The sequence below is a fragment of the Takifugu rubripes genome, chromosome 3, assembly GCF_901000725.2.
Source record: "Takifugu rubripes chromosome 3, fTakRub1.2, whole genome shotgun sequence".
Taxonomy (NCBI): Eukaryota; Metazoa; Chordata; class Actinopteri; order Tetraodontiformes; family Tetraodontidae; genus Takifugu; species Takifugu rubripes.
Window position 1 is genome coordinate 14,150,809 of NC_042287.1, and position 16,247 is coordinate 14,167,055.

A 16,247-nucleotide genomic window follows, 5' to 3' on the forward strand; every position below is an offset into this window, starting at 1 on the left:
GGCCCTGGTCTCCATTTAGAATCATAGGTTAGCGCTGTATTATTAGTATCATCGTGTTTAATTACATCCAGTTTGTGGCTGTTACAAATAATGACATCAGTTAAATGATCAATAACTTGATTGTGTGTGCGTGTGCGTGCGTGTGTGTGTGGTTTTCCTGTCCCGAATGTGAAAGAATGCGGTGCCACATTTATTTACAATGAATTTCTCCTTTAAAGTCCGTCTTTTCTCCGTCTGAATCATCAAAGAGCATCACTCTGCGGGATAAAACGCACGCACGCACGCTCTCTCGCGCGCGCATGTTGCCTCTCAGTGCGCATAATGATTCATCAACCTCCGTTTGCTCGTGAGACGGCGGTTTCGGGTCCGATGAGTGTATTTGTGCGTGTTCTGTCGTGGGTCCTCGGCTGCCCCCACCCCCGCCCCCGCCCCCACCGCCTCCCTCATCCCGCGTCTCGACGGAGCGACGGCTGCCGCAGCAGCAGCATCATCACCGGCAGCTTCCAAACTGCGTTTTCGCCTGCGCGATGGACGCGTCCGTGAAGCGGTGAACCGCTTCGACACCTGCGCGGAGGAGCACCGAGCGGTGACCGCAGCGAGACTCGACCGCACAGCCAGAGGATAAAAGAGAATATTCTGCTCTTGTTTACCTTCCCGACACCTGAGTGACAGTGGTTCTACAGCAGAGCGGAGCTGGATAACTATCCCTGCGACAGACACCCATCCGCAGCCGGTTAGGATGGAATGAAGAAGGTAAGATTCTTGGTGGTTTTCACAGCGGGCGTTGCGGGTATCAGTGCGTGAGGAGGCTGACGGCTTGACTGGAGCTCATCAGGATGCATTGTTGCATCGGTCCCCCCCCCCTTCCAGTTCATATCGATGATTTGAATGTTTTGGAAGGGTCACTCTTACCTGTGTTTGCTGTAGGTACAGATGCCAGCGTGCTCCCTTAAAATGACCCTGACAGTCTGGTTCTTCTGTGAGTGGTTAACTCTGGACGGGAGGACTCCACGCTGCCTGGAATAAGAATATTTCAGAACAATATTTTTTGTAGTGGAAACAGTGCGTTTGTCAAACTTATCCCCACTTTCACTGTCAGCATCAGAAAAGGTCTGATAGGTTTTGCAGTTTCTGATGGATTTAAGCTCCTTCAACTCATTTTTTTTTGATGAATTACTGCCAATACAGCACCGATCTTCTCTTTCTTTGGGCTTTTTATGCTCAGGCTGCACAAAAAACAGCAACATCTGTCGTCCCTCCTGTGGTGTCGTTGCCCTGAGAGGCAGAGTGATGCTATTACATGATCCTGGCATGTAAAATATGAGGAAAATGTTCTATTATTCTGGGCTTTGCACTGTCAGTCAATCACTTCCCTGTGCAGGTTGTAACCTGTCCACATATCGTGAAAGAGGCTGCGTTGGAGACGGACAGTGATGGATGGCCAGTTTGCATCGAAGGCCTGTGTCTCTGTTGTTGTTGTCAAACAAGAGAATCTACAATTAAAAGCCCATTTAGTCGGGAGAGGGCTGATTAATAATTCATCCGCAGCTCAATGGGACCACAAATCTGCGAACGGCACGCTGAAGGATGACAGAGGAACTGCAGGAGCTTCTGCTGTTGGCAGACGGAGACAGGCTCCATCAAAATACTGTACTCAAGCTGAGGCTTGGATGCCACCTCCTCTGTATTCTGAGCTCACGCTCGCTTTCGAACGTGCACCACAGCTGTTTGAATGGCAGGAGAATTCCGAATGAAGTTGTGAGCTGTGGAAAAGCATCCAGAGACGCTCCGCCAGAGGTGGCTCTCTCTGAGGTGTCAATGTCATACCTGCTGCCAGGGTGCCAACATGATATCATGGCCACTCTCGGGTCTGGGGGGTGCAGAGAAGGCGGCTCTGATGCAGGATGGTGGCTGTTTTTGGGTTTTTACTGACTCACTCGGGGCTTCTGCAGGGACAGATTAGATAAGGTGTCGTACTGTATCTATCACACGCATCAGGGTGATGGAACACGAAGCTTTAAAAGTCTTTTCACACCCAGACCCTGAGGAGCCTCTCGGTGATTGAAGCAGTGCCGCGTAAACATGCCGAGCTGACATTTAGATTACTATGATGCAAATTTGTCGGAGGAACATTTGTCCTTGTCCCGGAAAGCGGCGCTGGCCGTTGGGCTGTTTTCATCGGAAAGCTGCGTCGGCTTTCCCGAGTAATTACCGGAGATAACCGAGTTGGGCCAGTGGAGTGAATGCTAACAGTTTTGCGGTGTTTTAAGAAAAGAGTGCTTGTTACTGCAAAGTTCTGAGTCAGAATGAGTCAGTGGTGAACGTCAGGTCAGACACTTCACGCATACATCTCAGCCCAAAAATACATGGAAAATCCCGTACACAAGTCAAAACACTCATTATCCTCAAGGATAATCAAATGTTGTCCTTCTGAATGGCAGCTTTGGAAGTCTTGTTGATTAATAATGCAAAATCGAGCCTCGGCTACAAAGGCTTTAGCTAACTGTAACTCATTTATATGACTTATTCCATACAGACAAATCCTTAATGTGTCTTTGAAAATGTGGGCATGACATCATTACCGCTGCTGCAGATCAGTCACGTCAGGGAGGATAAACTGGAAAAGAAGTTTAAGCCAGCCTAATGCTAGCTATAAATGTGAGTCCTGCACCTCCGCCTGAGTTTATTGGAGAGGTGTCTATGATGTTTGGAGACACGGGGGCCGTGGAATCGGGGTCGTAGCCGACGATTGGTTAGGGTTTCAGAGTCCAGCATCTGTCTGGTGACCTGTCTGGGCTGTATTCCAAAAAAGTTCCAGAAAAGGCCTCCAAAGATGCTACTAAGTGTTCCAGACGTGGCAGCACAGTAAAAGTATCTGACCCGAGTACGAGTGGGACACTTTAGCTGTATTACTAGTTGAAAAAGAGCAGGAATGCCACAAGGCATCATCTTCAACCAGCAGAAAACAGTCTCTAAAAGCTAGCACTGTCTTTTAGTCCCCTTCTGCTTTATTAATGTGCTGCATCTGCTCTGTGGATCATATATGATGGCAGAGCACCAGATTTTAACGTGGCTCCTTTCATTCTGATGTGGAGTGATGATGTGATGGTAGAGCAATTAAAATGGGCTTGATACCCCTGTGGTATCTGCTGAACTCAGACTAGCAGCCCCATTACTGCAATATTCTGGAGAAATATTTCCTCCTTTTATCTTAAATGTCGTGTTTCAAACGCACATTTATGTTCACCCGGTGACAGCATGATATGCCTCACTGGATCCTTATTTTTGAAGTGTTGTTCCATGTTCACCATGGGAACAAAGTTTGCACGCGGCAAACACAGAAGAAGGTGCTATGAACTCATGCGCGCACACTTCCTCCTAAACCACGAAGTGTCTGAGTGCTCCATCTGATCAGCTGTTGTCTCCTCGCCGCCCGCTCAAACCTCCGGCCGCGATGCGAATGGAGAGAGAGAGAGACGGTGCGGCTTCAGCTCTGAGGAGATTCTGGCTCATTCTGGCGCCGCGTTGCCACAAGACAGAGAGGTTTTATGACCTTGGAGACGCTGCTCTCGGTCCAGCTCACGCAGGAGCTGATGGAGTGTTTGAAGGTGATTAAAGTCTGTCTCCTCTGATGCTGCTGAGTCAGTGACCTTTCCTGCTACCACACGGCTCTGAAATCTCTCCTGTCCTGTACAGTGTCTAAATCACATACTGTAAGGAATATATAGGATATGAAATAATCATCCTTGGGAATGTTAATTGTGTTGACATGACAGTGAGGGACAAACTTCCCAAATCTCTGTTATAGAGACAGCGTCTCTTTCGTAAATCTCCTGTTTTACACAGCCCAAGTGTCTCTGAGTACATCTATCAATCATGGCGGCGCTTCCCCTCTCCTGTCCTTGGATAATTTCTTTACCCTCCTCGTAGCTCATCTCTCCCTCCGCATCAAAGTCGTAACATCTCACATTTTCCACTTCTTGTATAATGGTCCCAAAATAGAAACAACTGCTTTCCAGTAGCTCCTCGACGAGTGTCTTGTTATCTCCCCGCGTGTGTCTTATACGATAAATCCCTGCCCGGGCTGTGGCGTTGAACGCGTCCTGTGACACAAATTTGCATGTTAAGCTGTTCCTCACCAGGGACAATTAATCAACACGCTGCAATTAATGAGCCCGCGTCCCCTGGTGATTAATTGTGCCTCATGTGTCCAACGTCGAGAAGATCCCAGGAACAGTTGTTGTTTTTATGGAAATGGGTTATTTTTTTTTCTATTTTTTAAAATGAATGTTAGGCTCTATAATTGGTCTGAGTGAAACACAGACTTCAACAAATTTGCACGTTGCAGTACAACGCGGTAACACAACTAATTGCTATGAAAATGGAGATGCAGCTGCCTTGATGGAGCTGCTGGTTTACGTGACCGAGAGCCATTAATTGCGCGAGAGAAGGCGAAATAATTCAGTGTGATTGTCAAAGCTCTGAGATATTTTGTTTCATGACTACAAAGAGGAATTCTTGAACCTTTGCGTGGATTTCTGGGGCAGTTCTTTTGTCTGTGGGTGGTTGTGTGTGCATAAAAATACACAGCTCACAGCGCTGAGGTGTAACATCCACGGCTGCTGAAGCACACGTTTAATACACTTTTAATTACACCTCTGTAAATATGTGAAATCTGATGTTCGAAGCTGACTTTTGCCTTCTGGAATGATGTGAAGTAAATAAAAAAAACCCACATAGAACTGGAGGAAGTGGTGCAATTGTTGTCATCAGTGTGGTTGTGTGTTGTCCTGTCAGGTAAACAAACACAGATGTGCAGACAGAACAGAAGAGAAAGAACAGATCGATAGCTGCCTCAAACAGCCTGCAGCCATATTCTGTCTCATCAATAGCAAGTCAAATTGATTATGCACTTATTAAATTCACATATCTTATTTTGCTTGGATTAGCTAAAGCATCCAGGCATTGTGTGTGTGTGCGTGTGTGTGTGTGTGTCTGACAGGAAGTCAGACAGCAGAGAATGAAGATTAACACCAGGGGATGTTTGCCTTCTGCCACCACTCACATTCCCTGAAAACAAGACCTGACCCAGGGTGCGCCGCAACGCCGGCCCCGAGCGCCATATGGGGATTAGCATCTTGCCATATAACGATGGCGCCAGCTCCTTTACACACACACTTGATATACTTCAGCCATCATTGTTTAATGAACCACCAAATCAGGTCAAAGCCAAACCAAAAGTCGACATTGCGAGTGCAACCTAATTCCTGGGTTTTTTTTCTCTAACAATTTTATATATTATATATATATATATATATTTTTAAGAGGAAAAAGAGATGTAAAAAGTGCTAAATAATAGCCAAGACTTTCATGTTAGTCATGCTAGAAACGACTGGCTACTTCATGAATAACACCATTATTCCGTGAAGATCTGAAGCGCTGTAATCTCTCAGTTCTAAAACACTGATTGTCGTACTGTAGTCGCACGTTCCAGTCGGGTTTTGATGTGCTAATAAAAGCCTTTATTTTTAAACAACCCTCTCTTCCCCGAGAAGGACGACAACCTTTTATACGGTAACGCATCTCTGCAGTAAATCTGTCAGCTCGAAATTGTGATCCTGACATTTATTTCAAACCAAAAACATAAAAAATTCTGGGTCCTTTCGAACCAAGCATTATGCGCAATCGATTATTTGTCCTGATGGCGAGGTGACGCCCTGTGAGGTTATCGCTGCGTGTACCGTGGTCAAAGCTGACTGGAAAGTTGCTTTATAAATACACTAATAATTTAAAGTTACTTGTCATGTGTGACGGTATTGTGATTGTCATCCCAGTAACATCCTCTAGGGGGCGCTGAACCAAATCAGGCAGGTTGTTCAATAGCTGCCTTTTAGATGACTTTTTATGAGATGTGATTTCTTCAAGAATCAGACACATTGGGGTTATTTTTGACGCATTAAAATTTCCAAGACAAAGTTATTGAACATCACTCCCAACATTTTTCAGTAGAAACAAATGTTCTGGCTCTTTTTCCTGCTCTGAATCCAAGCAGGCGTGCGTTTTACGGCGCCTTATTTTATGACTTGAGTAACATGCAGCCGTATTTGGTCAAAAAGACTGACAAGTGCACCCACACGGCACCTTCACTGTCAGGGCCAGAGCGAGTCAGGAACAACATTCAACCTTGTGACACCGCACACCCTCATCTCCACCCCCCCCCCCCTTCCCCTCACACACACACACAAAGTTCGACTATAGCTGGAAGGAGTGATAGTGCACTGTGTCATCCTGAGTGCTGAGGCAATTTGAAGCCTGTCCTCCTTTTCCACTGATAGATGCAACATGTCCCCCAGGACTGCTCAACACAAACACGCTCATGATCACTCACCCTCGCAACCTTGAGGCTAAATAGAACGGTTCACCACTTGACACAAGGTGTGCTGCTATATTTACTCATCATCTGGCTTTTTTTTAGCATCTGCTCTTTTTTTTAAAAAGTATTTACTCTTAAACCGTGAGGCATAAATCTGCTCTGACTGACACGCGGCGCTCTCGCCATTTGCAGGGTCGTTATCTCCCTTCCTGCGCGATGTCGTCAGCGTCGTACTTGGAGGGAGAATCCAGGCGAACACAGTCTCATTTAGAGACGGCTGGTGGTGTAACAGATTGATTCATGACGGCCAATTATGAAGATGGGGGATGTAGCAGAAGCCCGTTTTGCTTCGTCACTGCAGCAGGAAGTTGCTTCTCTCCAGCCTGACTTGGCTTCGCCGCCACCCTCCGTGCGGATTCTCATTCAATCGTTGGGTCACCCTGAACTGTCCGTTGTGAGTTCCCTTTATGCACGGGTAGTAGAGCAGAGACAGGCCGGGCCTCCTTCCTCGCCGTGCTGCAGTTATACGTCCTTGTTTGTGTCTGCGGGCAGCGTGTTTTCACTGTAAACGCCGCTATTGCGTAATTCACAGTGGAGAGGAGACAGTTGCTCCAGAAGCCCGGCGGGCGGATGGGGAGGCGGCCTCACAAGAGGCTGGAGGGCAAATCCTGGCTTACTTGGACTTTTCCAGCCTTTCCCTAAAGAATCCGGTCTGAATTCATGCAGGATATTGTGCCTTTGATAAAGGATTTGCCTTCTTTTGAATGCATTAGTCTGGTAGAATGCAGAGTCAAGCAGCCGGAGATGATAGACAGCGTTCATACTAGTTCCCGGTTCACCACCTGTGTGGAGAACATCGGTCCTTTACCACAATTCAATCTCACTATTTATTAATCTGGAGTGGGTGGTGATAAATTGCATCTGTGGAGCTGAGCGAGCTCACGGGGGTCACTCCTGCTTCTTCTATCTCTTCATTTTTCCCACTGATCCTCCATTCTTCTCTTTGAATTTCTGTCTGGGACAAAAGATTATTCATCCCTATCATCCTTTTTTTCCTTGTCAAACGTTCTTCTTTCCTCATGCAGAGGTCTGTCCCACTTCTGCTCGTGTTTGATCGTAACTGACGGCTCGTAGCGATATTATTATTATTATTATTATTATTATTATTGTGTTTAACGGTTGTTTTATTCTGAAGATACGTGCTCTCTCTAATCTCTGAAGGGATTATTCTTCCCTTTGATGTCACACCAAACAGAATGACGATGCGTTTGACGCAGGAGTGACGTTGCTCTGCAGCCTTTAACATTTGCCGTGTCGGGATAACGTCATGGCGACGGCCGAGGAGCCCCCCCCCCCACCCCGTGCTTGGACCGGAACAGCCCTCATCACAACCAGAAGTGACCACAGACTCTCGGCCCAAAATGCTCTTCCCTGCCCAAACCACACCCCAAACACGGTCCTGCCTTCACTAGTGATCAGAGATGTTTCACCCACTTCTTCATCTCTCACTTTCTTCCTCTCCCTCGCGTCACTCCGGATAAACTATTTACTTGTGCACGTCCTGCACACGGGAGCCGGCGCGTCAGCATTTGCCATATTGTTGTACCTGTAATGCCCATGAATAAATGATCGCTTTAGTTGCCTCCTGCTTAATGAAGTAATCACGTACTGCTGGGAAAAACATGGCTGCTTTCGCATCATCCGCTAGATTTTCCGGGCGTCTTCAAACTCGGGGCAGCGGACATGAAGAGAGAGCTGCGTTTCCGTGAGGTAATTCGCTCTCTGGTGGCTTCTGATTGTTTCTAGCCCTCATTCGTGCACGTGCTTTATCGGCGGTGTCTCATTAGTATGGGCGCGGGTGCCTCTCCTTCAGCTGAACCTGCCGTAACTGTGCCATAGTGGAGCCTGCCTGCTTCCCCACTGCCGCATTGTCCCTGGATGGCCGATGCGAGGCTGCCAGCTCCGTCTCCTCTCAAGGATGACTGAAATGTAGGCGACTTTCAGGGGAACAATGTTGCGTTTCAGCCGGAGGAGACGGCTTTCTCCTGCAGCAGAACTTCAATGAGCACCACAGCGTTGCAGACAATGGCAGCATTTAAAGGCCGTTTGCAAACTGCGTACTGATTAAAGGCACAGATATTCCGCTCAATAAACCCTCGTGAACTCTACCAGTGTACCACAGCGTGTCGTACACGGCGGTTTTAGTGTTCTTGTGTTTGTTTTCTCTGGCTGGGGCTCCACCGGAAGCTTCCCGGGTGGTGAAGAACCATGAAATTCAGACACAAATCTGACAGTGGGGGGAGGAAGCAAGACATCGATATCGTTCTTTAAACAAAACACACGTTTGTGCATCAGTGTTTCTCCTCACCCTTCACCTCTCCTCCTTAGCCTAATATCTCTCACCTGCTTCTCACTGGCTCCTCCCCCTTTTGGGTGCATTGAAAGCCTGTGTTTCAGCTCGTCTTGTGCTTCAGTGATCCAGAATCTGTCTTTTGATCTTCTTCCAAGGTCTCATGAAGCGAATTAGCCATTCTTGAACAAGCTTGAAGCTAATTATTTTGAATAAATTTTATGTGTTACTATTCCAGCCTTTGGGATCGTGCTCTGCATCTATTTGACCCCCTCCTCAGGCACAAACCCTGACAATTTTTTTCCCCCCACTGTGACATTTCGGTATAAAACATGACACCAACAGCAGCCAGTGACAAAAAAATAAAAGCAACCAAAAGCGCTCCGACAGCGCTGAAAGTGACTTGACATTTGGTGAAACTGCCTTCTCATTTTTAGCTCGGTGAGCATTTAAAGCATTAAATTAAAGTGAGGATTATGTTGGCAGTGAATAGCAGGAAGGGATGATCATATAAGCATGAAAAAGAGCTGAGCGGAGAGTTCGGGCGTCCTTTTTCTCTGTAGTTGGAGCCTTTTGTCCTTTGTTCCCCACTGAGGTCAGAGGATAAACGCTCCTCTAGCTTCCTGCTGCTCTGTCATCACTCCTGGCCTTCGTTCAATTCAGCCAATAAGGCAACACAGCGCCACCTCTCGCTAACACCTAGCTTCTGTTTTTAGCCTTCACGTCATCAGATCTATCCATCACGTATTGTGACGCTCCGGAACACAAGAAATGACAAAGCCGCGATAACAAGTGCTTTATTTGGACTTCTGCTGAAGCAGTCTTACGTAAAGCGGGAGACAATGCTCGGCTTTGTCGTCCCGCCGAGTCCCGCTGTGCAGCCCGCCGCCCAGTCCCAATCAAAGGCCTCCCCACACGCACCTGCTCCATGTAACGCACGCCACGGGTGTTGCTCATGCGAGCGTGGCTCCGAGACCGCGACACCCACCACTTTTGTTCCTCACAGTAAGACATATTGACATGTTGTCTCGGTGTTTTTGATAATGCATTGGCTCCTGGTAGATAAGAGCTCCATACATCAAGCCTGATGCTTCTGCCAAGCAGCGACTCCACCTCATCGCTCATTTTCTCCGGTTTCGTCTGTGGAGCTGCCGGGTTTTTGTTTCCATCACTTTTGTTTTTCGCTGCTCATCGTTTTGTTTTTTAGCCCTGATGTTTATTCCTCAAGTTCGTTCGTTCCTGTTTTCTATTTACGTGTTGTTGCCGGTTACACATCCTCCGACCTCTGCAGCTCGGAGGGGATTTTTCTCCCCGATCGCTCACATTTTGACGCCATTTTAATTATCGCAGGCTCTGATAAACGTTATGCTGTAACACACGCTCTCAAAGTAAACATCTTACCGAGTAAAGTATTTAAAGATCAGAGGGGCCTGGTTTCGAAATTAGCCGTGTTAGCGGCTCCTGAGGGTAAAACGGAGCAGGACCGGCTCATCTATCAAGGCTGAATCCTTAAACGCGGAGCCAACCTGGCGATGCACCAGAGCAAATGTCAGCTGACGGTGGCTGTGGTATCACGAGGAGGTGGTGCGAGTGATTAATCGTTGCGTTTCGCCTATCTTTGATCATGATTGAAATGATTTGGCCATTGGCAAAAATGTGAAAGTTTGTCTCCTGAGCCACTTATTTTAGCTAGCTGTGCCGTTGTTTTGCTATGTGTCAGAATATTTTTGTGTTCTCTCATTCAAATGTTGTAAATCACACTAAAAAGGTGCTTCCCCTGGTTCAATATTTATGCCTCTGCCTCGTTCACACTCCGCTTGCTGATAAATTGCGTAAGTTGCCAGCTAAAGCTCCAGTTGGCACTCGTCCGGCAGTCGCCACTCGCTAATTAAAGGTACATTCACACCAGAGTGGTTGGGTCCACTTTAAATGAAAGGATCATTACTGGAAACAGAACAAGCGATCTCGGGTCTCAGTTCACTGGCGGTTGAACCCCGGTGTAACAGAACAGAACCTCCCGCTCTGCCTGTGTAACCAGGACAACCGTTTCATCGGGAGTTCTTCTTCTGTGGTATTCTCCGACTTTACCACCCGTCAATTTCTGGATGTTCTAGATTGCAGGAAATCCAACCACGGACCTTCTGAACCCTTAAGTGCTTCTTTTTGTTCCCTTTTCCCCAACAAGCAATGAGACTTTATATTTTAGGATAACCATCTTATAATTATTGTGTGGCATTTGATCATGCATCGTTCCTTTCTGTGCATCTTCTCACTTGAGTTTTTCTCTCATAATGATTCGGCATCTTTTCAGCCTCTGAGAAGAGTTTGAAGACTCATGAGTCACCATCATTGTTATGGATGTGGTGCGAGAAAAGGGTCGTGAACCCCCCCCTTACATATTAATAGTGTAACACCTGCAGGTATGAACAGAGCAAGAACAAATGAAACTTCACGTCACAGCCAAGGAACACCGGTGTGGACAGGAGCTGAGGTCATGGTCTCCGGACCCGCTTTGTTCTGAGATCAAAGCCCTTTGAACGCATCGCACACTTTTCCGTGACGCTCGTTTCAGCGTACAAAATGCTGATCCCTGATTCTGAGCGATGTATCCTTGGAAAAAGGAACTCCTGAATTATGCATGTGCGCAGCGTTTGGTATGCTAATCGTGAGAATCCCCCCCCCCCCCCCCCCACCATTAACGTATGGCTGCTCTCATCCCAAGGGTACATGAAGGCGACTTTTTGTTTTCGTCTGCATTACTAAGCACTTTAATGAGTTGAAGTGCATTAGCAGCAGCCGCAAACTGCACGAATCCCACTATTTCTAACTTTTATCCGTTACGTAAGTGTTTGGCTCCATTGACAGAAACCACAGCTGAAGCCCAGGGAACAAATCAGGACCCAGCGGGTGATCTGATGTGATCACCTGTTACTGTGGCTTCAGGGACCAGCCTGAAACCTGCGGTTTCTTGTGTAACCCCGCGTCCCTGAGTAGCGTGAGTGAGTTGTCTCGCTGTCTGACAATCACTACGGAGGCGTAGTCCCACAGTGAGACGCCGACTCCTGTGAATGAGAACTGACAGCCACGGAATCGCAAACACCAGATTTTCTGTCTCTTAAATATTTGCATTTTCTAACCTTCAGACTTGAAAAGCAGTCTCATCCCATTATAGGATGTATGCTGTGTACAGTTAATGTACTCTCAAGGATAATGAATAAGACGGCAAAATTAACATTAAATGGAACGTTTCATGCATACATATTTGTATTTCAGTAATTGGAAATAAAAGCAGAATTGATGCAGTCATGTGGGATAAAACCATCATCAGATGTCTGATTATTTTAGGCTGCGGTCCAAAACTGTTTGGGTTTTCAATTAACAATTAAATTAAATCAGGTTCCCTTTCGTATCAAACCACAATCAAAGATGACAAAAATGTGGATTTAGTGGGAAACGGTGACAGATAAGCCCACAAATATGTCTGAACTCTTCCACAATTGCTCAAAATTCAAGCTTCTCAATATTAAGGTTTATCAGCAGTTGTTGCTAAAAGTTAGCAGCTACTTTTACTTATTACTTTAGGTTTCAATTTTTTAATCACCTTATAATTTGGAACTATTAGTGATGCAGTAATGACACATGACAGCCTTGGTTACAGACTGTTGGCTCGATGATTTCAAAACAGGTCTTTACTGCTTGGATTGATTGATGTTAGCATCTCTGTCAACAGCATTAGCATCACCAACAGCGTGCTGTTGGTGAGTAGTTAAATAAGAATTACACAGCACGTCAAGAACCAGAACTATTCAAAGTAGTGCGATCATTTGTTTTTGGTCGTTTAACGAAATTCTTATTGATTGACCACGAGCGAAGCACCGTGATTAATATTTTTTTCCGCAGGACAGCTGGAATACTGGTTTTAAGGTCCTGACCATTTGCATCGACTGCTACATTCCTCTGTGTGCTATTTCTCCCCGGAGCTGTAATTTAGCAGAGGAGACAGCGATCCAGTGGAGGGGAACGACTGGAAACGCAGCAACTATGCATCAGTTTAATGATTAAGACTCCGGAGCTTCACTGCTGCCGTTGATCTGAGCTCTGACAGCAGCTTCGGCCGTCGGAGGCTGGCTGATAAGCTCCGTGCTCGCGTCTGTGTGTGTTATCCTGACAACAGCACAATGCCAGTTTTTGATGTGCAAACTAATAGAGTAAATTCACTCTTACGCTACACATAGTTGAGGTTTTTTGTAGCCACCTTCTACTTTCTGCAGGGACGTCCAGAATTAAGCCCTCGCTGACTTTGTGGGCGACATTGACAGCGGTTGATGTTGTACCAGCTTTATAAGACAGTAAATTCATGTCGGCCAAGAACGGCTTTGGTCAGATGGACAATAGTTCTGCCTAAAACCAGATGCTAAATATAGTCAAATGTCCTGACGGCCGTTCTGACCTTAGAGCTGCTTCACACGTGCTGACATGGATGAAAAGGTCGGATCAGACTCGGGCTGCTGACAGAAGAATCGGCCTGTCTTTAACAGAATAATACAAATAAAAGACATTCAATATTCAACCTTGAATTATCCCACTCTCCTCAATAAGCACTTTTTGCTTTTCAAGGCGAACGGCAAGAGGGAACTGTTACAATCCTGTAGTGGCCGATGCCTTTTTTATCCTTGAGCACGGTAGAAGCCTGATGTCGCTAACCCGTGTCTCATCTCTTTGGAATCCCTCTTTTCCTTAAAACAGCTCTCACATTTGTTGGTATCCATATTTTGTCACTGCACTGTTGTGTCACTAAGATAATTATGATTAATACACACTGATTATATTATGCCTTTTCCCCAAGATATCCAATTTGCATTTGTTTTAGCTTTGCTGACTCGAGGCTGCATCAACTTGAACAAAAGCCCACAAATGCTTTAGCTTTCCAGGTAAAGGCTGATGTTAGCATGCTAAGCTTACAACATTTAGTATTCAGAGGAGCATAAAGAGGAAGCAGCTCGATAGATCGTTCCAAAGCATTAAATATTATTAAGTGAGTCACTTCCATCTTAAATCTTTTGCCGTTTATAGCAAAGTATTTACAATCTAGTCTGAATTGTCTGAATGTCCCCTGCAGAACCTCAGTAATTTGGCTCCCTGATCTCTGTTTAACTTGACAAAACGCATATTTTGACTAAACAAATCTTTTACCGTGTGGTTCCATCTGTGGCACACAGAGAAGATAAGAATAGAAGGTATAAAGCTGACAGGGTTCACAACTAAACGACTGCAGGATTAATTGAATGGCTGCATAAATGTGTGCACACACGCACGGGCGCGCGCTTGCATCTGCCTGACAAACGCTGCTTCACACGCCGCAGCTATTTTTCCACAGAGGAGTCGTCTCTAGAGGACAGAGCTTATTAGTGCCTGATTGACGTCTCCGGAATTTCTTATGTAATCCGTAGAGGGACAAGGACTTTGTTTTTGCTCGCTTTCTCTGTCATCGGAGTTTAGCTGCAGTTGTGAGCCCCCCGTCCGTCCGTCCCTCCGTCCCTCCGTCCGTCCTCTTGGTTCCTCTGAGCCAACTGATTCAGAGCTGCCGTCACATGACGCAAGATAATGAGTGGATGGCACGACTGCAGGATGACAGCAAGGAGATGGACTCAAACACAGCGAAGTGTGCAGGAGCATCCAAGGGCAAAAATGGTTTGTAATTTCCATTTCCTGTATGCAAGTGTGTGCCTGTGTGTGTGTGTGTGTGTGTGAACACCTGCATAGCGTGGATATGTGGCCCCGATCCTTGTCTCCATACATAAACATAAACCACTTTAATATACTGCCAAGCAGATCTGTCAGTGCAGCTCCAGCTAGAAAACCTGTGTCCTACATGCATAGAAAACTCATTTTGGATGCACTTTTTCAGCCTGTTTGATCTACACACTCTAGACAATCTTCGACTTGGAGAACACGGCGCTGTCTTCACGATGCCTTGGCAGCATTGTATATGCTCGATCAGTTGTTTCATCTGACTGCTGGCACAAATACATTCATTTAAACATGTCAACTTCAGATGCGATGGACCAGGTCCAGTACATAAGGTACTAATGATAGAAATAATCCAGATCAAATCAGTCCATCCTGGCTGCCTGCACAAAGTGTCCAACGCTTGATGTATTGTCCCGCTAGCGAGCCATCTGGTGGCTGCTTACTCTGACAGTGAACTTCAACCTCATGGGATGTCTGATGGACAGGACGGTCTGTCCTGCTCCAGCCATTTTGCCCCATCATATTGGGGCACCATATTGCCCCATCACACTGTAACTATAATCATCATAATTTAAATATATTTAGGAAGGTTATGTGAGGAGAGGAGAGGAGAGGAGAGGAGAGGAGAGGAGAGGGGAGGAGAGGGGGAGAGGAGAGGAGAGGAGAGAAGAGGAGAGGAGAGGGGAGGGGGAGAGGAGAGGAGAGGAGAAGAGAGTAGAGGAGGGGAGGGGAGGAGAGGAAAGGAGAGGAGGGGAGCGGAGAGGAGAGGAGAGGGGGAGAGGAGAGGAGAGGGGAGAGAGGAGAGGAGAGGAGAGGAGAGGAGAGGAGAGGAGAGGAGAGGAGAGGAGAGGAGAGGAGAGGAGAGGAGAGGAGAGAGGGGAGAGGGGAGAGGAGAGGAGAGGAAAGGAGAGAAGAGGAGGAGAGGAGAGGAGAGGAGAGGAGAGGGGGAGAGGAGAGGAGAGGAGAAGAGAGTAGAGGAGGAAAGGAGAGGAGGGGAGGGGAGAGGAGAGGAGAGGAGAAGAGAGTAGAGGAGGAAAGGAGAGGAGGGGAGGGGAGAGGAGAGGAGAGGGGGAGAGGAGAGGAGAGGGGAGAGAGAAGAGGAGAGGAGAGGAGAGGAGAGGAGAGGAGAGAGAGGAGAGGAGAGGAGAGGAGAGGAGAGGAGAGGAGAGGAGAGGAGAGGAGAGGAGAGGGGGAGGAGAGGAGAGGAGAAGGGGAGAGGAGAGGAGAGGAGAGGAGGGGAGAGGAGAGGAGAGGAGAGGGGGAGAGGAGAGGAGAGAGAAGAGGAGAGGAGAGGAGAGGAGAGGAGAGGAGAGGGGAGAGGAGAGGAGAGGAGAGGAGAGGGGGGAGGAGAGGAGAGGAGAGGGGAGAGGAGAGGAGAGGAGAGGAGAGGAGAGGAGAGGAGAGGAGAGGAGAGGGGGGAGAGGAGAGGAGAGGAGAGGAGGGGAGAGGAGGGGAGAGGAGAGGAGGGGAGAGGAGAGGAAACAATTTTAACTTAATTTCAGTTGATTGATGGACGTGTCTGAGCTGAATTTTTTTCATTCGTAGAGATTTGGAATTTGCATCCCTCCAACTTGCTGCATCTCTGGCCGCCGATATTACGAAAGGCTCCTTAAATCTTTAAATGCCAGCCTATTTATAGCTAAACTCTGTGAGGAAATAATGGCCTGAACATGCGTACAACAACAACAACCATCCTGAGTGTGACCCCGGTGCGGCGTGGCCGTCGAAGGCCACCCGCAGCAGCGTCTTCGCTCTGCTCCACAACGCTCGACT

General features: G+C 47.1%; 1 protein-coding gene across 3 annotated transcripts in view; it reads left to right on the top strand.

Moving 5' to 3' along the window:
- Nucleotides 1-455: 455 nt before the first annotated feature.
- The window catches only part of dlgap4a (discs, large (Drosophila) homolog-associated protein 4a), a 45,415-nt gene continuing 29,623 nt past the window's right edge, over nt 456-16,247 (top strand). For all 3 annotated transcript variants that reach the window (XM_029834281.1, XM_029834282.1, XM_029834283.1), the window contains exon 1: nt 456-753. The gene's annotated coding sequence lies outside the window, so the exon portion shown is untranslated. The remainder of the gene's footprint in view (nt 754-16,247) is intronic.